Source organism: Curcuma longa, chromosome 17 (assembly GCF_044706935.1).
Source record: "Curcuma longa cultivar G26 ecotype Majalengka, Jawa Barat chromosome 17, ITB_CL_G26_1.1, whole genome shotgun sequence".
In the NCBI taxonomy this organism is placed as follows: domain Eukaryota; kingdom Viridiplantae; phylum Streptophyta; class Magnoliopsida; order Zingiberales; family Zingiberaceae; genus Curcuma; species Curcuma longa.
Window position 1 is genome coordinate 8296102 of NC_133877.1, and position 25313 is coordinate 8321414.

The window sequence follows — 25313 nt, forward strand, 5'->3', positions numbered from 1 at the left end:
CAATAGTGCCAGTAGTCGATTCTATCGATTTATCTAACGACACTTGGACACCTAAGGTGTCTAGCAACTGACAGTACTCTTTAGCCACCGCGACTTATATTAGTATGGCGGCGATTACAATATCATCGCCGAGAAGGGCATACTTTCGAAATGGCTCCTTACTCCCTGGATAGGCTAGTAGCACCGCGTACCACACCAAATAATGGTGTGAGAAACTGAAGAGCGCCCAAGAACCGTAGTATCCCAAGGGTTGACCAGTCATGAACATAATGAGTCGCGCTTTCTTAACAAGCGGTTTGTTGACCCAGAAGTGGTTCAACGAAAGACACCCTTGAACAACGCATGTCGCCAGAGTCTTGCCCAACGCCATCTGAAGAACAGTGGCGATGATGTCGACTGACCACATATCAGTAGCCGCCTTCAAATCAATAGACAGAACATATGAAGGCCTTATTAAGCTAAGGTTGTGGATCGGGCGTTCTTGTTTGAACGTCCCATCAGTGGGTATGCGCGATAACACCCGCATAGCCCAGACATGCACAGGATAAAGCAAACGCTGCTGCACATAGTTACCTATTGCAAACAAGCGCAGTTTACCGGCTCCAGAAAGGACCCCCGATAGACGACCTGGTGACAGCTTAAGATCCCATAGAGGACTATAGACCTTATTTAAGAAGGGTTCCACATATGATACGTAGAACTCCAAGCTGTCCTCCATCACCCTGCGTGTATAACTATAGTCTAAGGGATATAATACCCTTTGTGACCACAACATCCCAGGATGGAAGTCATGAGCTGCCCAATGAACCAATTTCCGATCTCGGATGAAGGCTGCTATCTCGTACTTCAATGAAGTGAAGATAGAAGATATATATGACGGGGCCTTCCAGAAATGGCGGTCATCGTTAGGAACAGTTTTCCAGGCCCTACTCTATATCTGCCCACGATAGTCCCGTAATCAACGGGATCGTGGGCAACCAAGGCATATAGAGAGGCTGCAAACGGCTCCACACATTCTTTAATTCGCCATAGACAGCAACCCTACGAGATGTATTGAATGAGAAACTAGTGATCGAACTGAAAGTGGATTTGGACGGCTTTTTTGCCAACTTTACAATCCTACACAGACTAAACCATGACAAATACAATCTCACCAAATGGTGACCTCGATCACCTCGACGCGCAATGCAATGTCGATGATGACTCGGTATAATAGATGGAATGCCTTGTCTACTTAGACTGACATTGACCGCAGACTTCCCTACCCTAATTGTAGAACCCGCATAGTACTGCTGTAGGTGCACAGCGCACTGCTTGAGATACAAAGAGGTGAATAATAAGCCTGACTTACGCACCAATGCAGCTACTCTTCGCGCTACAACTAGCGAGCAAATAACTTCTTCAAAAGACAGGTAACCCGTAACGGCCACAGCGATCCTTATCAGGAACCGCCGTAACCGCCCTCTGTGTTCAAACACAGAGCGCCAAGGCACCGGAGTGAGAGTCTCTAGAAAGTTACTAAACAAAGCCATGTGATTATTATTACAGGCCAGACATTGCCGGTATCCGCATTTTAACACCTTACTTTGCACACCCACCCAACGAGGGTGGGGCTTCTAGATTCCCTACACTCCTAATACCGCTCACTCTTTACAAAAGTAGCATCCTAGAAAGAGTTGTTTTTACTAAGCATATGACGAAGGAAGTGCCGACGGAGTTCCGGTATTTTCAGTTTCCGCTCTTCGATAAGAACATTTTTCCGTAAACTACCTATACCCGGTAGTTAACCGGTAATAATGTTAAAAGCCGAAGGGCTATTAGATGGGCGATTCGTAAAAGTAAGGAAGGTATTTGACTCTCATTTCTACCGCTTTAACAACCTCAGTACCAGTATTTTCTTTCATTTTGAAAAGGGCTATGCCGGCTTCTTGCGCTCAAGTATCTCTTCGATTGTTTCAGGCCGAATTGCTAGGTAGCAAATCTTGTTGTCAGAGATCATTTATGTCAGCTAGAAATCGATGTTAGGACAAGCTATTTCACCTTGGACGTCACCTTTTTTTTTACCATCCGCCCCATGATGGATTATTTTCCGGATGAAAAAGTATTTTACACTTACATTGAGTATAGAAACTTTTTTGGACCATGTACTTTGATGGAGCTTTGAATTCGAAAGGGGAATGGCATTGGGATGGGATCGTGTTGATGTCACCAGAAGGTGTGGTTATCCCGAAGGCATATCAGCTGGGGTTTCCTACGACCAATAACATCACTTGCAGGACTTCGAGCTGCACTCTCCGACACTTGAAGATAATAGCGGATTCAAAGTTCAAAGCTGGTGATCAGCCAAGGTTTTCCTTGCTCTTGAGCAAAAAAAAATAAAAAATGTAGGATACTGGTGCCTTGACTCTAATGCTTGCTTGACGGGGACTCCCAAGCCAATCGCCTACGTTCGTATCCTGTCTTTCATTCAAACCTAAGATCATGAATCGAGCCCTATTCACAAGAACCGGCCCAAAAGAGGCTCTTTCCTCAAAATATAACTCTAATCTCTTCTCTTGAAATGTCCGTCTTCGAGGGGAACTTTTTGTAAGACCAACAATCCCGAGAAAAGGGAAAGTTGCACAATTCCAATTCAAGTTGACGAGGGCCCCTTACTATAATTTGGCGATGAAAGAACTAAACTAGCTCCAACTTCCATTGCTTTTGCGAGAGAGGACTAAGGGATAAGGAAAGCAGGGCATCGGATTACGCTTTTTTCCGGCCAGGGAAAGCAGCTCCTTCCATTCCATGGCTACTACTCGAATGAATTCCGAAGAAAGGGGTCAAACTCGAATATAAAAAAAGAAAACCTTCCCCCTTAGAAACTTCCTTGAACAGCCACCGCCCCTGGCATCTCCTCTGTAAACTGGATCTCTTCTCTTAGGTTAAATAACCGAATCCCCTAGCTCTCGATCAAACCCTTATCCCAATCACCTTCCGGAAAGGAAGCCATCGAAATCGTAATCTTTTTGCGGCGATATTAATCGTTCACACTCGCAGATCAGCTTCCAGGTCTGCTTCGGGCTATGGTCATTGATGGGATAACAATTGTACTAGTACTCACTGTTCTGCTCATTTTTATGAATCTATTGAAGTAGCCTTCGCTCGAACCTACGGTTAGTGAGAAGGGTATTATAGGTCTCTAAACTCACCGACCTCTAAGCTGTGGGGCGTTTGGGAAGTTGTCAAAGCTCCCCAATATTCAACCTAGGCTCTATAATAAAATATTTAGGGAAGGACCGGGCCTTCTTTACTACTTGAGAAGAAAGACCCCCTCCTTTTCGATCTTGTATTGAGAAGATCTGGGCAGTACTCGTAATGCACGCTTTTCTCTCTCGGGCTAGGTTCCGAGCTCTTTTTGAGCGAGAAAGCCCTACTATAATATAAGTTCCTCAAAAAAGGAATTTATTCTGTATGGAAAGAAAACTACAAGGGAAAAGGTTATCAATCTAAGGAAAGACTACCTTCTCATCTATTCTGTCTGTAAGAGATAGAAAGCAAAGAGACGGAAGGGTCGAGTCGAGATAGTCTTTCATTCAATTCAATGGGATGGACTAGTTGGAAAAGAGCTTTCACAAATGGATCAGCAGTAATCTCTACGGAGTTTTCCTCAAACTGCACCCGAGCCAAGGGGTTGAATGTCGAAACCAACCATCCCCAGAGTGCGCTTTGAAAATTCTTTTGAATTGGGAGTCAGAATCGGCTCTTTTCTGCAGCAGAGCTTAGAAGACGAGTATAATGACCGATAGCCTACCTCCTAAGTAAGGGCATTGATAATCCGCCGGAGTCTTTTCTATTATAGTTCATTCCATCTATGCTAAGTGTACGTACTAGTTCCTGTATTCAACGTAAAGTCAACTCTTCAATCTCTTATTTTATTGCTCGAATTCGATCCTTCCATTCCAGGTCAAGACCTTCGCTTGTTGACCACTTTTCGATGAGCAGATCTTTCGCTCAATTACGATCCATACTCAAGTTCGAAGACTGCCTCCCCCGCCCCCTTCTTAGTCACTGGACTGCTAGGATAAGGGGATGGTGACTTTGATAAAATCTCTCTTTCTGGTGCAACTCTTATATAGTATAGAAAGCGTTAGTTCAGTCAAGCTTTCCTACTATACTTCTAATAAAGGGAAAGGAGTTCATGATTTCAATCCTTCTTTCTCTTTCCGTTCTTCTCGGGCGGTACTCTTGCTCTTCCTGGCTTGAAGAAAGTCCTTCTTTTCCGGCTAGGAAGCGGATGAGGCAGCCCTCGCTCCTGTTGCTGTTACGGCTAGTGCGAGTTGCTCGTAGTCCCTTACAAGGGGCTTCAATCTATACTTCCAGTAAGCGGAAAAAGTCAGAAAAGGACAGAAGGCAAGCTAGCCCAACTAGTGGTAAACCCGAAGCGAGATCGGAGTAGGAAGACCATGAGTGGTGAAGTTCTTTTCCCAAGCCGTCGAAGAAAGGCCTAGCCGAAGGAGAGGGAAAGAGAACTATCATATCAGGTACACCCCGTATATATATTAAGTTCGTAATACCTTAATTTGCCCCTAAAATAAATATAAATTCAGATCTTTCGTATCCCAATATATATACAGGGTTGAATAGCGTCGGCCCTTACTATATATTTGAACTTATATTATAGTATGGCTTAGTCGTAAATAGCCCCTTTGGCTATTTATCTGCTCTGCGTAGCAGAGGAACTTATATTATATACAGGCGGATTAGAACTTAATATTATGAATGTAGGGCCAAAGGGGCTATTTATCTCCTTTAGATTGATTTTAGGTAAATATCTCCTTTATATTGATTTTAGGTAAATATCTCCTTTATATTGATTTTAGGCTTAGTCGTAAATAGCCCCAAAGGCTATTTATATGCCTCTGCGTAGCAGAGGTACTTATCTTATATTATATACAGTTAGAACTTAACTTAATATTATGGGGGGCCTTTGGGGCTATTTATCTCCTTTAGTCGTAAATAGCCCCAAAGGCTATTTCTCTACTCTGCATAGCCGAGGTACTTATATTATATACAGGCGGATAAGTCTACGCCTTTGGGGCTATTTATCTCCTTTCGTAAATAGCCCCAAAGGCTATTTATCTGCCCAAAAATCTAGTAAGTTGTATGCAGAGGAACTTATATTATATACAGGCGGATTAGAACTTATATTATGAATGCAGGGCCAAAGGGGCTATTTAATGTACCGTACCGATGAGCTCAAGCCTACTATTAAGTTCTAAGAACTGATGTGGAAACTGGATCAGCGGGTTCATTAGCTGATTGAGTTCTTCAGGACTTCTTGCTTCTTTAAGGAGTGGAGTAGAGAAGGCGGACTAGGAGGAGGCCTGGGAGCCACGCATAAGCAGCAGAAAGGTGCCCGAGCAAGATAGACGCAGAGTGCCAATCTGAGAAAGCCTTTTATAATCCAATCTGGTGGGAAGGGGGTAGGGTGATGAGGTCCACCAATCCTGAATTAAGTGGATGAGCATCTGCTGGCGGAAAGGCTATTTCATATTCTTTGGTGCGGGGAAGGTCGTCCTAGGAATCATAATAGTTGTTTATGGAAGTTGGGCTAATAAGCATCAGTTCTCGTAAGTCGATGAAAGCTGTCTGTCCAATCAATCCTCTCTCTTCTCTGTCCAAACTGTCCCGAACTATGCGTCCTAGCCCTATACTGAACGAGAAGTTCTTGGATCTCCAGTAAGAAGGAATGAATGGGCCTGCTATATGGGAAAGAAAAGGAGATTTATTATAGTATGGCGGAACATACGGAACATATCATATATCATTTCTCTGTGTGAAGTAAGGTGGGCAGGCTCTGAGCTTTAGGGCCCTTTTAAATACAGGAGAGAGTTCTCGAACTTGAATTCGGGCAGGGCAAGGGAAGAGGAGCGAAGATGCGGAGCGAGCAGCGAGTGGAAGCGAAGTCGAGCGAGTGCAACTTCGTGAAAGGAGCCAGCGAGTGGAATGAACGATTAGACCATAATGAAAGAGATGGTTGGTCAAGACAGACATGGTTGATCATGCTCTCTCCATCCCTGCCATGAATCTGGGTCGCATCTAATTTTAAGATCTGACCTTAGGATCTGACCTCTATTAATAATAGAATCAGTCTCGCTCACTGCTCTCTCATTGAAGCGAAGTCGAGCAGAGGATTCCCCCAAACCTACTTTCTTTGACTGGTCCAAAACCGACCTCTCTTAGAAAGATGGATAAAAGAAGGAAGGAAGGACTGATGATGCATTCTCTGCGAAGGGACCGACCATTCTGAGTGACTACGCTATGAGAGCAGAATGAGGAGTAGAGATCTTGACCTGTGTTCAAGTGCTAGGCAGTGATTAGACGGAGCCCTCCACTCGTGACCAAGAATAGCGGATACTCGAGAGGACCTCTCACTCGGCAGCGGAACACGAGAGCTTTCTTTAATAGGACCCGTGGGCTCTGGCTCTGCTAAAGGGGGAAGGGAGAATCCGAAGCGTAGGCCTAGGTAGGAAGGGCAGGGTTCCTCAGACCTTTCCATGCGTCCAGCCACGAATCGAAGTTAAAGTTCAAGTTCTGCGTCCCGTCTTCGAAGTGAAAGTAGCCTTGACTTTATGCTATCTCCCACCGATGATTGACCGGCCCATCTTTCATATCCATCTTTCTTCATTAATTATGATGGCTGAGTTGCCTTTGGAATTATCCATGTGATGCCGCAGAAATATATAGTAAGGGTCGCTTCCATTATTAGAGCCGCTATTGGATCAAGCACTATCTTCGCTCCTCTTTCGCCTACTAAGCCTGGGCCCACTTGCGCCTGCTCGTTCCGGGTCTAAGTCAAGTTCGCCCCATTCCTGTCAAGCCTCTACTTTCTCTCAGCATCATTTCACTGCTCTCATTCAGGATAGTCTTTGAATGTTGAAGACACGGGTTCGATTCCCTTCTCGGTACTCCGGCTTCTTAGATAGGCTCCGGCTACGATAACTTTGACCACTAAACCATGTAGAGAAGAGCAACTCAACCACATGGATTTGACCACTGAGATTGATATAAGGAGCGAGTGAGGCTCTCATATGATATTAAATAGAAGTAGAGTAGAGCGAGAACTGACCCGCGAGTTCATGTTGCGTAGTCGACTTCATCAGTCTTTCTCACTCAATAGAAGGATCTCGAGAAAGGGAATGCTTTCGGAAGTTGCGAAGGAGCTCTTGCTTTGTCGAATGAGACAAACGGAACGAAGTGGAGTGCGGCGTTCTCCATGGCAAGAAAAGCAAAAGCGAAGTCGAACGAGCGAACGGCAGCTGGGCTCTTTCTCTACTAGTAGAGTGAATTTGACTTCTATACTCTCTATATGAGTTCTTCCTTCTTTCCTTTCGTAGTCGTATGCCTTTCGTAGCAGGTTTCTTGGGATAAAGATTCGTTCGTTCGCTCATTCCTCGCTCGTTCTGAGTCTTCCTTCGCTTTCGAACTGTCGAATAGCCAATAGGTTGAAGAAGGCCTTCCCTCTTTATAAGAGTCGACGATAAATCCTTTAATGACTATCGTTAGCGATTCCTATTACTCTATCTCTCGACTTCGCTTCTCTCTTCATTCAACAAAGATGACTGGAATCGAAATCAAAATCACGAGTCGGTCGATATCCGTTGCGAGAGGACGGTGAATATTACTGTCCGGGAACCACCAGCCCCTACATCAAAGGGTGGTGGAAAGTCAAGGTGTCTCAAGGAGTCGGGTGGAAAGGCACGTGTCTCAACTCTTTGATAGGAGTCGGATCTCTAGCTCTAGGTATGGGTGGGAGTGAGGACTGAGCCTAGAATTACTTGGAATGGAAGTACGAAGGCCGGTTTCTAGGAGACAAGAAGCATTCATTACGCGAATGATATAGTTGACAGGTGGTTGAAGCGGTGGTAGTTGACTGACAGGTGGTTGAAGCGGTGGCTAGAGCGACTATCGAATCGACTATGCCTTCTTTCGCGAGTATCTGAGAGCAGATGACTCGTTGCTTATTAATTGAGTATCTCTTTTCATCCTGCAAGCATGAATTCTTTGCTGTTACGAGTGAGACTAAAGGAGCTGCTGAGCGCAGCAGAGAATAAGTTCTTTTTTCGCTAATTCTGCTGCCCTTCCTTTCTTTCCCCCTCATTAGCTTTACAAGAGCGCCTACTGGGTCTACGATAGCTTACAATTCAAGCCTGTCCCCGGAGGGTGCCTCCCATAGTTTGTTATTCGCCTATGCTTTTTTATCCGTGAGATGGGGGTGGGGAAGAGTAGATGGTTTACGCGAGCGTGGGACCTGTGACGATAGGAAGTGCGAACGACAGAACTATAACGACTCTGCTCTGAGAGAAGATAGAGAATCGAATTTATAATAGAGCGTTAACGTAGAAGTTCTCTCTCTTTCTCAAAGATCTGATCTAAATCTGTTGTTGTTTTGTTTGACAAGGAAGGCTTTCTAGGCTTTATCGAATGGGACTGCTAGGCTTTATCGAATGGGACTGCTAAAAGAGCAAAGGGAATGAGTCTTGGCTAAAAGAGGCAAAGAGCGAGTCCTGCAGAGAGGTATGTTACGGAGCTGCAGCTGTGTGATACAGGATTTGATTACATTGAGTGGCAATGGCTATAAGTTACCGGAGCATAGGGAAGCAGTTCAGAGCACAAGCGGAAGAGCGAGAGGTCCGTGGGGGAAGGAAGCGTATCCGAACCCTTGAACCGAGGTCTAGCAGAGCACTATAATGAGGTCTGGCAGAGCACTATAATGGATGAGCGATAGGTCCACAGGTGTTAGAGCTATTTTTTCCAATGATCGAGCACGGGAGGTGTCGTATACAGGCTTTTGATGTCTCTACCTGTGCCTTGCCTTGATTGAGAGCATTGGCCTACCCTGGCGAGTTCAGTTTCAATTCCAGTCCCACTATCGTAAGGCATCGAGTTTGATGTTTCAATTCCTGTCCCACTACTGCATAATCAAGAGAGAACAGTCGTAATAGAGAGAACAGTCGTCGTAAGGGGTAATCCTTAAGAGGGAGAATATGCATGTGATTCAACAGTAAACTTAGAATTAGAAGAGAGTCGGTTAGGCAAAAACTTAGTTAGAAAGGAGGGAGTCGGTTAGGGAATTTGTATCAGATCTGCTTAGTGAGTAGCCGGGCAATGAACTTCGATAGGCGTAAGGGGCAGCTATCTACAATTAACTTCGATAAGGGGGCAGGCTATGCTATCTATCAGAAGGAAGAGCCCACCAGAGAGCTGACGACGTCTGATAAGGGAGGGAAGTCTGCGGCTCAGAGCTGTGAGCCAGAGCGCTAGGTTCTTTCAATCTAAGGAGGACGACAGGAAGATTCTTTGTTGAATATGCGTCAGGCTCATTTGGACTGTGTACTATTGTATTGTTAGGCTCTTGACGAGGCTCTTTCTTACTGGGAAGTGCTGGTTCAATTCCATGCTTTCTATTCTTTCTACCATAGGCGTAGGCAATTGTCGGGCTAGAGGGTTCAAAGCAGGTTCAATGAGCCAAAAATCTAGTAAGTTGTCTCTGCTAGCGATGGGAATGATTTAGAAGTTGTTGCCTGGCGAAGGGAATGCTGTGTGAATATGCGTGGGAGACTGGCGTGGGGTCTTGTTTTTTTGCTTCCCTTGCGTAAGCCCTTTCACTACTAGTCCGAAGATTCTTCATAGGGGGCACCTGTCATTAAATGAGTGCCTCCCTGAGTCTAAGTCAGAGGTTTCAAGCTATAGCTAGCCCCCTAAAATAAATATAAATTCCGAGTATAAAATCTTCGCCTGTATATAATATAACCCTATTGTTTTAAAGTTAGGAAAGAGTTTCGGATTAGTCGTAAATAGCCCCAAAGGCTATTTATATGCCTCTGCGTAGCAGAGGTACTTATCTTATATTATATACAGTTAGTCTATGCCTTTGGGGCTATTTATCTCCTTTTACTAGATTTTTGGCTCAGGTACACCTCGTATATATATTAAGTTCGTAATACCAGTAATTTGCTGCAGATCTTTCTACTCGTAGTGAAGAATGTACTTATATTTTTGGGCACGACTTTGCTGAGATGTGAGATCTTTCGATAGAAATGCTTAGCTTATCTTATAGGTCTCCTACTTTCACTAGAAATGCTTATATACAAGTGTCGAGAGGGTGGTCTGATCTTAACGGCTGGCTTCAGATGATTAGTCGCCGCTCGGAATAGGCGGTCCTCTGATTCTTTTCAGAGTTGCATGCCCGAACCTTCAAATTTAACAAAAGTACTGCTTTTCCATATATATTCGATTACTTTTTTATCAAATTTGACCTCTTTGTAGAGCGGGACTGGTTGAGCACTTATATGAGACTGAATTATCAGAATTTAAGAACTCGAAGAGCGGGACTACTGGAACAGCTATATCGGCTTAGATTACTTGATTGGCTCACCGTAGCCAGCCCTCCCCTAAATAAATATAAATTCCGAATACTGAATGATTCGACTGAAGGGAGCAGACCTCCGATAGCTGAGTACCCAGACCCGCCTCCTGCCACATGGCGGAGATAGCGTACGCCCTAACACTAAAATGGCAGAGATAGCAAGAGCCCCATCCTGATCTGATATGGCATGGCGGAGATAGCAAGAGCCCTATCCTTTCTGAACGTGAGTCCGGCTACTTGAAAGCATTCCGAGACCGCTCCGCCCCTTTCCTTGACTTTCTAATCTTAGGTTCGCTTAGGCACCCACTTCAATAGCTGATCGTTCGCACCTTACTTGCCCGCCCACCGCTTCATTAAAGGAAGTGATGCTCCGCCTACCTTTGAATTGAATCTCTCTTAGCTCTGATCTGATAAGTGAAATTGGTTTGCGAGAATGCCCTTGTTCTTGAGATCGATCTCTCTGGCTCTGCCGAGACCGTGGGTTCCATGGCCCACCGCTGAATCTTACTTACCGCTATTGAAGAGTGCCACGGGTGCTCGTGTTAGTTAAGCGCACTTCCTCAACTTACTATATTTGCCGGCCGTGGTTCAATCTCTTTCTTCTCACGAATGTCAATAGCATCATTATTCTTCTCACGAATGTCATGCGCTTATCGCCTTACTATAATATAAGTTGGAGCGGCCCTAAAATAAATATAAATTCCGATGAACAGCGCCTGGCGGAGCTCTGGCTAGATTGAATTCTTTGGGAGTGAGGTTAGAAGACAGTCCCTGGGTCTGGGCGCCGTCCTATTAGTCTGCTCTCCGAGGACAGATCAAGTCTGAGGTGCGGGGATATCGGTCGGCGAAGCTTTCTTCGGTGGGCTCCTCGACTACGCTTTCCTCACTGGGACGAGTGACTTACCATTGCTGGGCCAAGTGCTCTCGATGCTCTGCTTAACCTCAAGTAATGGGAAAAATGGGACCTATTCTCTTTCCCAAGATTAGTAGATCGAAACGAAAAGAAGCTTGCTTTCTTGGTGCGCGCTCAACTCTGTGCCGGATGCCATGCCATAATTGTTCTATAATATAGCTAGCCGCGGTTGCCTATTCAAAGGAATGAAAGCAGCACTCAAAGAGACACTTTGCTATATGCTTAACACAAGCGAATCTAATAGTCTCTGAAAGGCCCTTACTATATATTTGGCGAGGAGAACCGGTCTTCGAAGAGAGTGAACCGGTCAGTTTGCCTAGTGGGGCAGTCGGGTCCTCATCTTGCACTCCGGGGAAATAGCCTCCTCTATTGATAGGCGGAGATTGCTCGTACTGGGCTGGGGTACCTCCAGAAGATAGATAGCTTCCCGAAGAGAGCTTCCTAGCCTCCTCCTACCGGATAAGAAATGCTTCCTCGAGTCTCAGATAGGATAGATGTTGATAACCTTGGATTTTTCTGTATTATTGATCTTGCTCAAGCTGATTCTCTTGCATGCCAATCAATACCAATAGTGGAGTGGTGGCTAGTGGCTGACTTCAGTCAATTCAATACCAATAGTGGCTGACTAGTGATCAGGGAGCTCGTTCCGTTCCGTTCAAGATGAGCAGTCGGAGGTTGAATTCTCCCCACTACGCGGTCGGGACTGCGACATGGGTTCGTCAGCTTTGGCAAGCTCAGTTGAATTCCTTTCCTTTAGCCGATTCATTACTTTCTCTTTATATATGAAGAAAGTAGTTGCGCTCGCTTCGAAGTTGGTTAATCAGGCTCGGCTAGTCAGAGTGGAGGTCGGGGATGAGAGGTCGGGAGAGCGTAGATAGCTTGCTTGCTGAGGACTCTTTTTAGCAATATAAGGACTATTCTATTGATGGTAGAAGAAGGACAGAGAGAAAGAATGGCTCAGAAGCGGGGTTCCGTAATGGGTAAACTCTGAAGGCTCATGACCTGAAGACAAGACTGCGGGTTCGATTCCGGTCCGAAAGCCCACCGCTTGACGAAGAACTATTATAAGGACTTCTTACTCCCAGGGAAGCAGATAGAATGAGGACCTCCACCTCCTCCTCAAAGAGCTTGATGAATGAAAGGTGCGACTGAGAAGGCCCCAGTAGTGGTGCTCTTATGCCACGTCTATTCGGATAAACATGCTACTTACTTTACTTTATTATAATAGAATAAGAAGGTCACTATAACTACCGTTCTGAGAAGAAAGATGCTAGGGGAGCGACTGGAGCCGGTCCAATAGAAGCTCGGCCGGGGAGTTCTAGTCAAATGCATGCCAATCTGACCTTAGCATGCCAATGATCATTCTAGTCTTAGGAGAGTTGAGGAAAGACGAGTCGGTGACGAGGCTAAGGAATGTGGAGAAAAGAAAAGCAGCTATGCCGGAGAAGCTCTCCCAGTATAGGGAGAAGCTCAAGCTCTGTCACGCGCCTATAACCTGGAGAGGGTATCCCCTGATAGGCTCGACTGATTAAGGAGAGGGCCGCCCCTAATATAATAATAAGTCGAACGCCTTACTATACTATAATATAACAAGTCGAATTCATTCATCCAGCCAGACCGGAAGCGAAGTCGAGAAAGAAGCTTTGTCGAAGGAGAATGCGAAGTAGAGAATCCTTGGCAAGAAAGCGAAGTCGATCAAGAGCCGAGAAGCGAAGAAAGCTCTTTTACATAATCTAGAGATAGAATAAATGCGAAGTAGCGAAGTCGAACCGACAGCCAATTGGAGCGAAGCGGCCCTTACTATATATTTCAATTGAAGCGAAGCGGAAAATTACAAACCATAGGAAAACTGTTCCCATCTTGCTAAGCGAAGTGCGGCGGCGTCAGGCAAGCAATGGATTAGTTTACTCCGGTCACGGTCGAGATTGGGAAAGTCAGATTTTGCCCAAGAAGCGAGGGAGTGAGAACGAGTGCCTATCCGGTCCTCGTGGAGAAGCACGGGTGAGACAGATATGAATGGGCCGGTAGTCCTAACGCCAAATATATAGTAAGGGCCGAATTTACTGTAAAGGAGATAAATAGCCCCAAGAAGATAAATAGCCCCAAGAAGATAAATAGCCCCAAAGGCCCCCCATAATATTAAGTTAAGTTCTAACTGTATATAATATAAGATAAGTACCTCTGCTACGCCTCTTTGAGTCGAAAATAGACCCTTTGGCTAAGGAGATAAATAGCCCCAAGAAGTAAATAGCACCAAAGGCCCCCCATAACATTAAGTTAAGTTCTAATCTGCCTGTATATAATATAAAGACCTCAGCTATGCTGAGTAGAAGAAATAGCCTTTGGGGCTATTTACGACTAAGTAGACTAATCCTACTAAATATAAGATAAGTACCTCTGCCACAACTTACTATATTTTTGGGGCATATAAATAGCCTTTGGGTCTATTTTCGACTCAATAGGGGCTTCCCAAACCAGTAAGTTATAGCAGAGGTCTTTCTATTTTAGTAAGATGGTTTATTCTACTTAGTCGTAAATAGCCAAAGGGGCTATTTACGACTAAGTAGACTAATCCGCCTGTATATAATATAAGTACCTCTGCTACCCCTTACTATAATATTGGGCAGATAAATAGCCAAAGGGGCTATTTACGACTAATCTGCTATAATATAAGTTCCGACGACTGATTAGACCATTAGCCGATTAGATGATAGCCGAATACTAGAGCGCTCCTCCTATGCTTCCTTCCCACTGATCAAGGATTCCTATGCCGGGTCCTTCTTCGCGAACCTAGCGTCACGCCTATCCCTATCAAGTAGTCCGTAGAGCTCGATAGAAGGCTTCTCTTGCGTCACTCTCGTTCGCTCCTTCTCTACCGACCAGTGTATTCAAATGCGGAGTCCCTCTTTCCTAACCTCATGGGGGCGCAATAGCGTACTCATTCATTCCTTTCCTACTATGAGAGCTGGAGCGGTAGTAGATGAAGAGCGACTTGGGCCGGGGTCTTTTCACGAGACTACTTGAATCGCGCTGCTTCGGTGCCTGATCCTCTACGTCACTCTCGTCCCTCCCTCTCGTCATGCCCATCCACTACGGATTCCCACCTCTCACATCCCATGCCTAACACCAATAGCCGAATAGTTGCTAGTCCTAGTCCCTCAACTCATGACAAGCATAGGTATTGTAGCTAGTCCAAGCTCTGGCAACTAGGCCGGCCTGGTAACCGCTTCCTAGTGATTGGGACGGGGAAATAAGGATCCGACTGCATGATGAAGGCTTAGCCAGATGCGATGAGGCGGATGGTCCGATTCACTCCTCTGGGCTCTACCAATGGGCTGCGGGTCGAGTACTTTGATCGCATAGCAGTAGTCTTCTGGTCTTAGAGGCTGGAGATAAAGTCTTCTTTCCCTGCTCCCCTCACTCCATAGTAGATTGTTCTGGTCTCCTACTGCGCCCCCTAAAATAAATATAAATTGGTGAGTAAGATTATTTACTATGAATACCTAGTCTCAAAGGGAACTGCCAAATGAGCGAAAAACGAACTGCTCAGTCAAATGCAAGTAGGAAAAGTTGGGCAAGGAGCGACTGAACAGGAGCGATAAAAGACTGATTTCGCTTCTAGCTGCCGCATTCCGCTTAGCTGCAATTGGCCGGGGTCAGCTGCCTCTCTTATCAGGCCCAACTCGAGGTCGGTTGCCTTTCTTATCAGGCTTCCTGGGGATCAATGAGAGGGGAGGAGTTCTGAACTTGACAATTTCACGCAGAGTGCTCATCACGCAGAGTGTTCTTTATAAAGAAAGTGTTAAAACGAGACAATAAAGCATCCGACTGATCGAGGAGCCCACTCGTATTAGGAAAGCTCAACCGGAAAGAGACAAAGTAGGAAAAGGAGCGAGCCGACATCTCATCCGACCTATAGTCAGTCTTCTTTCCCAATCCGTCTTTCTTTCCTTCTTTCTAGCCCACCTAGTCCTTCTTTACACTTCTATCTATATATGCATTTGTGAATGAAAGAAACGGAAAAGAACCGAATTGAAAGCAAAGAGAGGTCAAGCCTATAGCTGCCTAGCTACAAAGAACCGTTGCGTTGGCTGCGTTGGCTAATAATTTCTTTATTTTATTTTATTTTTTCAAAGAATTTTCTTTCTTTATTTCGCGATTGAACAAACCAAACGCTCAGGGAATCGGAGCTCTCACAAACAATTGACTTTTTTCTTCGGTGCGAATGACCTAATATAAAAGTAAATTGCGGGAGCAAGACCACATAAGTCGGGAGGGCATGCGCCAAAAATATAGTAAATTGGGAAGATTCTCGTCTGCGAAGGGAAGCTCAGTCGCAGTCTGGCTCGACTCCTCATCTCCGTCCCTGCTCAGTCGAAGAAAGATTAGTTGGTTGGAGGAAATGGTGCCCGGGTCTGGCTCGATCTCAGAGCAGAGTAGAATCAATCTGCCGAGATCATGGGTGTGGGGACCGAGCTAGAGCGCTAAAGCACACCGTCCCATTCACTACAGTTCAGACTACTGACCGAGTGCCACTGAGCAATCAATATTAACCACTGAATAGCGCTTCTTAGGGCAGAGGAGACTAAGGAGGCCCGGATTCCCATTCTCCACTTCGGGGAGAGAGAGATCCGCTTTCTAGTATCTTTCTCAGCAAAGCATAGATAGATGGATGAAGAGTAGCGTACGAAACGAGTGGAACGACGTGATAATCCGCTGAGTGACCTTCAGAAAGCTTAGTCTAAGCTGGGTCAGTCTCCTACTACTCTACTACTAGTGCCTCAGTCTCTGGCCACCTTGAATCTGTCTTGTCCCAGTGGCAATCGCTAAAGTAAAGCAGCATATTCTCTTCCCCTTGTCAAAGTCATAAAGAGCCCTTGTCATTACTCTTAGTTCTTTCAAGGATATGAGCACTAGTAAAAGAAAGAGAGAGAGGGCTCACAGAAGACTTGTGATCTTATCTGCTTCAGCTTCGCTTCCTTTCTATATAGATAGGATAATAAGGGTCGCTAATCGGAACTGAGACAGGGGCCCTGAACGAAGTAGGTTTCCCGTGGCAGTGTGGAGTCTTTCTCCTCGGCTTGGTGCCCGGTAGCAGATGGAAGAGAATTCCGATGCATCGCATAGCTCCTTCCTTCCTCACCCGCAGCTCTTGAATCCGGAGCAGGGGTCCCATCCTCCTAAATCAGAGGTGCAGGTGCGGAATTTATATTTATTTTAGGCAAGTAGATCAGCCGAGCCCAGTCAGAGAAGATCTTTCGTAGTTTTGAATGCAAGAAGTTCTTCTTATAATAGAAAGGTTCGGAATCACTGATCAATCAGACTCTAATTGGCTCAGTGCTACGGAGGGAAAGAAAATAGGTCCCGTCGTCTCCTGTTCACGAACCTTTCCTCTCCGAGACCTTCCCTAGTTCAGTCTGCGATTTCGTTCGCTCCTTCGTTGCACTCATTCGCCCACTCATCCGTCCTTTCCTTTCTTTGATCCGCACAATCATCTCATCGACAAGGGAGCCTCAGACCGGGGTGTGGGAGAGACCTCTCCGGACCAATCACAAATCACGGATCTACTCAGAATGGGTTCGAATTAGTGGTCTTGGTGGGAAGACTCATCCGGAACTGCCCTGCAAAGCTAAATTTGTTCAGCTCACTCGAGTGACTAAGAGATGGGATAGGAGAGGTTCGCCGACTCATAAGGCTCGAACGAACGAACTATCGTGACTACAATAATCTCTAACTCGGGAGCTTTTGGTTCTTCACTTGAACAGCTCTGGCCTGGCTTCATTCATTCGGAGTTCGACCGGGTAAGGTGCGGAGCCTGAGAGAAGTCAATCAAGCTCAAGCGCAGAATCAGGGAACTATTGGGACCTTCCTTTGATGCAGAAGGGAGTCTTTATTAGGTGCTGGCTATGACTAGTTGTAGTTGCTACCGAGGAGCGAGTTAAACTGGCCTAAAATAAATATAAATTCCTACCGGAAGTCGACCCAACCTACCCTACCTATGATAGGGAAAAGGACTGGGATGAGCCCAGCTTGAAGGGTTGCGTAGTTGGGCAAGGGAGCATAACTGTATGAATCTGCCACATTGACGCACTATATTTGAAGTAGTTGCTTGAATTGTATGAACTTGACACTCTAACGCATACCTGCACTGGAGGCTACCTCAACAGCCCAGGAGAACAAGAAGGCAGCAGGGAAGAGGAATAGAGCCCAGGAAAACAGAGGGCTCAGAAAGGAACAGAAGAGAGGGAAAGGAAGAGGACTACTAAACCCATTAAGGAAGAGGGAAAGGGCCAAGTGAAGCTCCTCACACAGGTCTATATCAAGTCCTCACTTTCGCTTCCTGGATCTGGATTGTGGTTTTGCCTTTGCCTAAAATAAATATAAATTCCGATGCATACCGTAGTCGTGCCCAAAAATATAAGTACATTCAAAACGTATACTGGGACTGGGAAAGATCTACTCAGCCCTCAGCAAAGTCGTGCCCAAAAATATAAGTACGCCAAAGGAGATAAATAGCCCCTTTGGCCCTACATTCATAATATTAAGTTATAATCCGCCTGTATATAATATAAGTACCTCTGCTACCCCTGTATATATATTGGGGAGAGAAATAGCCTTTGGGGCTATCGTAGACTAATCTTTTGGCTTATATTTTTGGGCACGACCTGCGACAGCGCTAAGTGGAGACCAGAGATCGGGACTAGAATGTGCAAGCCTAAAGAAAACAAGTGCTTTTTGACAGAGCAGAGGAAAGCTCCGGACTCGTATAGAGCGGCGGAAGACTGACTGCTAGGAGCCAGAGATAAAGAGTGGCTTACCCGAGATCAAGATATGAGCGAAGCGACTAAAGACAAAGAGTGAATGGAAGACAAAGAACTTATAATCGTAACCGGTTGTTAAGGCTCTCGTTAGCTCTGTTGCGGGTAGAGGCAATCTGAATAATCTGATTCGTTAGCCTTCACCCTCTTTGAGTTCTGGTTCTGGAGAGGGATAGGAAGATTCGGGACGAGCAACAGCAGAGAGTGTCTCATACCAAGCAAGAGTCGGAGTCGTAGGACGATAGCTAGCAATCAATAACAAGAATAGCTCATATGCACGGGTATAAGATAAGACAGGAGGGCACTGAAATGAAAGGTTCGAGCTAAGTGGGAGCGTAGACGTGTTTCATTGAGTCTCGGCCCTCACCTCAAGCAACAGTCGTTCACTCATTCCGAACAGTCGTGAATTCAAAGCCCAGTGAATCAGTTAAAGGCCCGGAGCTACAATTCAAGGGATGAGCGACGCCCACGGAGCGGTGTAGTTGGGCTCGACTATAAGATAAGGAGAGGGATGGCCCACTCCAGGAAAGAACGGAATCAGAAGGTTCGGACTCGTACAGGTCAGGATTAAACTTTAGCCTATCAACTGGTGCGGGTCAAGATATTGATTAATCTACCCGAACTTCCTACTCCGGTTCGGACTGGAATTGAACCGGACTCAGGCCTATCTCGTACTCTTGCCCAACAAGAGTAGGGCTCTAACATGGACTTGCTTACTTTACTCTTCGGTAAGAAAAGATCTTTCGTAGTTTTGTAGAATGGCCTATCCCGCCCCGAACTAGATCAAGGGACGAACGAAAGTGACGTGGCGAAGTGGAGTTGCCTTTCCGTTCAAGAGAAGGACACCGTGCATTTCATTTCTGTTGTTCCAGGGAAGAGAGTAACGACGTGCTTGCCTTTCCGGTGCTCGTATAAGCACTAAGCGATGCCCGTAGCTCCAAGGGGTGACTGATAAGTTCCAGACGAAAACAAACCCTTTAGCATAAGATAAAAGACCTATATTTTTGGGCCCTACAAATATAGTCAATTCTTGCAGCAAATTACTGGTATTACGAACTTAATATATATACGGGGTGTACCTGAGCCAAAAATATAGTAAGTAGTTCTCTTCGGGGATCGACCTAAGATGTAGTATTTGGGAGATATACGACCATAGGCTTCGACCGGGCAGATCTTTCCCAATATATATACAGGGTTGAATATAAATTGCATAGCAGAGTCGATCGGATTAGTCTACAATAGCCTTTGGGGCTATTTATCTCCTCTGCGTAGCAATTTACGACTAATCCAACGTACTTATATTTTTGGGCACGACCTGCATCGCGACGTGGCGAAGTTTTTCTTTCTTTAATTCTTTTCATAGACGAGTTGTTAAACGCAGTTGAACCTTTTTTGAATAATGGTTCCACCATAGGTCAAAAAAGCTCCCACTGGTTTCTGTGAATGCGCCCCTGGAAGTTGCGGGCCCTTCCACATTAAGCAGCTTACCCTTATTTGAAAGGATGGATAGTAGAGTGGTTGTACCAGCCTCCTCTAGGTGATATTGTCACTACGGCCTTCCTTGTCGGTCGAGGGCGAGGTCTCCCAAGAGGAGATCTGGTTGAATTTAGAGAACGACCCTCTCAAAAGCTATAGCAGCTCCTCCTGCGCACGAAGCTGGTCCCTCCGAATAAAAAACTATCATGTGTTTTCGGAGGCACGGGAACGCTTACAGCGCCTACGCGAGCTCGGGCGCCTCCGTGAGCAGGAGAATCTCATCAAAACTGCAAAGGAACAACTCCAGCGGCTAGAAGAGAATTTAAAAGCTATGAAAGCCAGAGACGCCTCTCTTCATCTTTGGCGGCGTCTCTGGCGCCAGCAAATCTTGGAATTGACAAGGACAGTGGACAGAGATTATAAATTCCGTAGGCGTAGGGGAGCGGCTGGATCGAATCCTTCAATTGAGCAAGAAAACTCCTGCAACAAGCAACGCTTTATAATAGAGGCGCTAGCGCGAAAGCCGTTGTGAACAAGCAACGGCTTCGCCTCCAACAAGCAAGGGCTACGCAATTTTGAAAGCTACCGCTACAGAACAAGCAACGGCTTCGCTAAAGCGAAAGCCTAAGCTTGTTCAGAAATTCCAGTGAAAGGATTTATTTGACTTCTTAATCCCGGACTTAAGGAAAGACTATTCGACCACTAAACTAAGACAGAGACTAGTCGCTGATGAAGGATGATGGAACTCAAATCAGGATTTCCAATTCCTCGCTTACTGGCATTGCGCCAGTAACCTTTTAAGCCTGAACCTTCACTCCGTATAAGAGGATTGCTTTACTTACGGAATAGAAAGATGAAAAGTCGATCGAAGACTACTCTCATAAGATTTGCACTTGCCCCAGACGGCTCCGTTCTCCGATCCAGGCATGCCATTTCGTCGCTGCTGTAGCGAATAGGGGGCTCTGACTCCGCGTCTTCTGCTCATTAAGCTAGGTCCATGGCTCTAACTTATAAGCTTGGATCCGAAATCACATCTGACTATAGTTATTAGACTCTTTATTCCCCTCGGAAAGATAAATTTAAGCTGCGTAAAGGAACTAAAAGAATGAATATGAAAATATAAGCGGGCTCCGTCGAAGGAACCTAGTCGACTCGGCCTACGCCACTCTAAATGCCAGCTGACGTAGTAGTCCTTCGATCTGCTTCAGCTCCTACTCCAAAGCGCTACGAACAGTTTATGAAAGGAGTCTGCTCTCTCTTCCGGTGCGAAATATTGAGTTGCAGCTCTAGCGACCGGCCTTGATGCTTATTCCGTTGGGAACTCCTTTATTATAAGCACGAAATCACCAATTGCTCTTCATTCTCATTTTCTTGCTTAAGATGAGCTTCTGAGGCTTGAATCAATACTAGGCCACTCAAGCCTTTCCAGCAGACTGGACTCAATTCAATCAATAAGCTTCTGCTGCTGTGATGTAGCTGCTTGGCAGCATATAGCCCTTTTCAAATTTATCGACCTCTCCCTCTCTGCTATCGTCCGCTGAAAGGCTAACCCGCACTATTTACTTTACCTTTTATGCTTGACTTCCTTTATGTATCCTTAACCCAACCTCCCCTGCTAAGGTATTTCAGGTCATTCGTAAGGCATCAAGGTCTAGTAAAATATTCTATAAAATAAAGTAGCAAAGAAGAAAGACAATGGGATGGATCTCTCACACTGCCTTTGATTCTATCTGCTTTTAAGAGCATAGTCGTAGCCAAAGCCAAGGCTCACTTTCTCTCCTGCGCTCTTTAATCATATGCCATCCGATCCGAGTCGCCACCAATCTAGATGGGATGAGGTGCGATTGGTCATCTTCTATCTTATTCTGCTATAACTACTTTAACTTCCACGGCTGCTACTAAGCTAAGAAGGAAGATCGTGGGGAGAGTAAAGAATTTAATAATATCTATTCTATAGATGTATCTAGCCAAAAGATGAAGCTTAGTCTAAAGATAGCAGATTCAAGTTAGCCAGCCTAAAGCGGCACACTGACTATATCCTACCCCGGTGACCAGATTTCCCTCGCCTTGATCTCTCATCGCTCCTCTCCCGTCCGACGGCGCTTGCTTGATTCTATTTCATCTGCTTTATTGGTCCTCGTCCTGGCCCTATCCCTTGCTCCCCTGGGAGCAGAGAAGACTTCGGGTCTTAAAAAGACACACTTTTATGGTGAGTGGGACTGAAGTCTTGTTTTACGCCATATACTTCTTTGGCGTTTGAAATTAAGTGGCGTGTTCCGCCACAACTGTTTGGGATGAGATTCCGTTGAAAAACGAAAAAGTATGTCACCACTAAGCATAGCTACCAATGCAACCCAGTTTGTCTCATAATACGATGATAGTAGCAAGCAAGCAAGAAGGAGGTAGGGGGGTGATTCAGGTTATATCTCTGCTTGATCCCTCTTTTCAGTTAACTGTCTTATGGAGGTTGAGGTGACTAGTACAAGTCTATCTATGAAGGAGGTAGTTGTGTGTCCTACGAAGAGCCATTCTCTTATTATACGATACCGCCTCCTTCCTGAGCCTTTCGCATGGGAGGGGGGTATGAAACAAGCTAAGGAAAGATGTCCCATTCGATGCGGATGATTCTTCTTCACTGACTGCACCATCCGCTGTTTTTTCTGGGCATGCCCCTGAGACTATTGATTCAATTCCTTCTATCAGGGCTTTCGATGCACCTTCTGATTAACGTCCTTCAAAGAGCCAAGCCAAAGAGCGTATTCTTGCAAACAACAACCCGGTATTCGTAGATCTGAGATTGGGCACGGGATTTGTAATAGGAGCAATTCCATAGTTACCTTTTCACCTTGCGGACAATTCTGGTCATCAAGACTAGTCTGCTGTCGCTGAAGTAGCAATGACTTTAGAATCGGGACTCAATTTAGTACCACCCTTGACCCCAGTCTCACCTTGCGCCGGCTTAACAATACCGGCACACTTGCTATAACTGCCTTCACACCTGCCAAAACTACGTAGAATCATTGTTGTGGTAATTACGTGTCCAGCATTTCACACACAGCCCAATCGAGGGCACAGCTCCTACTCGCTACTCCTTCCGCGACGCCTAACAATCATCCTTGGTCCTTATCCACTACGGATTTTTATCCGGGCACATACGATTTTTCCAATTAAAGATCAGGGATCAATCTTAAAAGCAATGAACGACGAATTCGTCTCTTCGTGAGACAGTTCGGGGGATGGGAGCCGAAAAAGAAGCCTTTTCTTGCCCGCACTACTACTTACGTCATTTCTTGTGGGCTTAGGCGAAAGGGCCGACTTGTTGATATGCTTGTCGATATGGAATTAGATCCCAAAGTTTCGACCACTCACTATCTAGAGAGAAGCCCCAACCTCTTCCTTTCTATACTAAGAGTCATATTCAAAGGTATCCCAACACCGCCCCATCTCTTAGTCAATCCGCTACGCACCTTAAGCGCTAGAAGGAATCCGGAAACAGGTTCACCTCTTAGAAGTTTCGATCTTCCCCCAGCCTTGCCATCGAGAGTGAAACTTTATCCAACTCTTTCAGACCCTTAGTGGAAAGCAGCAATGAGAGCAGCAGGTAATTTATTAAGGAAGCAAGAACTCTTAGGCAAGGAGGGGCGTAGCGCTTTTCGTTTAAAAGGGGATTTCTCTTTCTCTAGATTTTTTTCTTTCGAGATGCGAAGTTAATGGCATAGAGGCATATTTATATGTAGTGGTTCTCCCGAGGCACATGCGAACTCAGATGCAGCAGCAGCATTCTCTTTAGCATCCCGCAATTCCTGCTTCTTGATAGCAAAGGACAGATAGAAAACCGGTAATCCAGCATCTAGATAATATTTGTTAATTATGGAATTACGGTGAAACATTCCACGAAAACTTGGAGAAGTAGGAAGCCCAGGTTGCCAAAGGCAGGGCAACCCTAGAGATGCTTCGGGATCGAATAAAAAAAACCAATTTAACCGGTCGGGGGAAACTCTACAGAAGATGAAGTAGGTGACGCGGCGTTCAGAACCTGCCTAGAAGTGAATGAATTCGAAAGAACGGGAAATGAGACGACTCTTTCTTGAACTATTTCATAAGCAGATCTTCCCCTCCACACCAATCACGAGTTTTTTGTCATTCCTTTCGTATATCGTCGTAACGCCCTTAATGATAGGTTTTGAAAAACACTTTTCATGTCATTCCCATTTAGGTCCGATTCGGATCCCTCCGTTGTTTCCCTTTCCTCCCTCACCTTTTCCTCGAAATGAGAAAGAATCTGGTACACTCGATTTGTATTATTTAAGTGCTTATTGCTTGCCAAAGATCCTACTTCTACAATTGGTAGGTCACCGGGTTATTCAAATAAGTCGTGTTTTCCGTGGTTTTCCCATGTTACAACTTCTGTACCAACGATCCGGAATGGATCGGTTAAACATTCTATTAGGGAGCCCGGTCTTGACTCTTCAGTGTGGTATTCATTCTCGTTCGGCTCTTGGAATCACATCCAGTTGGAACAGCTCGCAAAATCCAACCACTTCACCTACTTCATTGCCCCCAACCCTTTCCCGTACCTCTATTGAAACAGAATGGTTTCATGTTCTTTCATCGATTGGTTATTCCTCTCCGTTCGTATCTCCTTATCCTATTTCGGTCTCGATTAGTTCACAAGATTGAATGGCCAAGTCATTGAAAAGCCTAGAAGAGATTGTTTTCCAAGAATGTTGAGCCGGGCCCGGGGATGGTTGTTAAGCCATGTATCTGGGATGAATAAGAAAGAAGTACTTCAATGGCATGGGTTCCATTCCTATGTCACAGGAGGAGGCCTCTTCTCGTCTCGACTTTGACTGGAACGAGCAGAGGGGCAAGGCGCGGTCGTGGGTGGGTCCTTGCAAGTTGGGCGGCGGTGGTCAACACATAAATAAGTGGTCTTTTTCACCTTACTTCTTCTTTTAGCCTTCGTGCCCCATCTGAACATGGTGCATTCACTCCCGTCCTTAAGAGTTCTTGCTTCAAGGCTTCGCACCTTTCTAATGCTACTCTGTTTTATTATGACTGTCCAGAGCGGGGAAGAAGCACTACTGAAGGGGCGAATGATAATGACGCGGTGACGTCTTCTCGATCTTTCTTTTTGTCTAAAAGGCCTCTAGAAAGCCCGCGAGTTCTTTCTTCGTTGGTCACTCACTCTCTTTAGAGTCGTTTAAGACCCGGAAAGACAAGAGGGAAGGTTTCTTTATCACAGTAACCGAGACCGAAGCGGAAGGGGAGATAAAGGTTTAGCCATTAACTATCGAAGCGAAAGTCAAGCCACATCTCATATTCCCGATCTTGATTGACCTACTAACCTTTGAGTCGAGAGACAGAGACAGACCAACCAACTAAATAAGAGATCTACGGGGTACAGTTACCAAGCCAGCAGGAAGGCAAGGGCCGACTATAAGGGCCGAGTGCAACGACGGGATTCCGAAAAAGTTTTGGAACTATTATCTTTGGTGGCGGGCAAAGAGCAAATTGAGTACTATACTTCGCGATAATATGGAAACGTAACAATGGCTTTCTCATCTTGATCCCTTATTTGATTCTCTTTATTGTAGAATATATATATAGATATGAATACATAGATTGAAAGGTTTATAGAGTCAGAGAAAATAAATAAAGAGAGAATTTAACTAACGTAATAATGAATTAGAAA

At 45.4% G+C, this 25313-nt stretch overlaps 1 pseudogene; it reads right to left on the reverse strand.

Moving 5' to 3' along the window:
* Positions 1-718, reverse strand: part of LOC141848337 (putative mitochondrial protein AtMg01110) — a 1050-nt pseudogene extending 332 nt beyond the window's left edge.
* Positions 719-25313: the final 24595 nt, after the last annotated feature.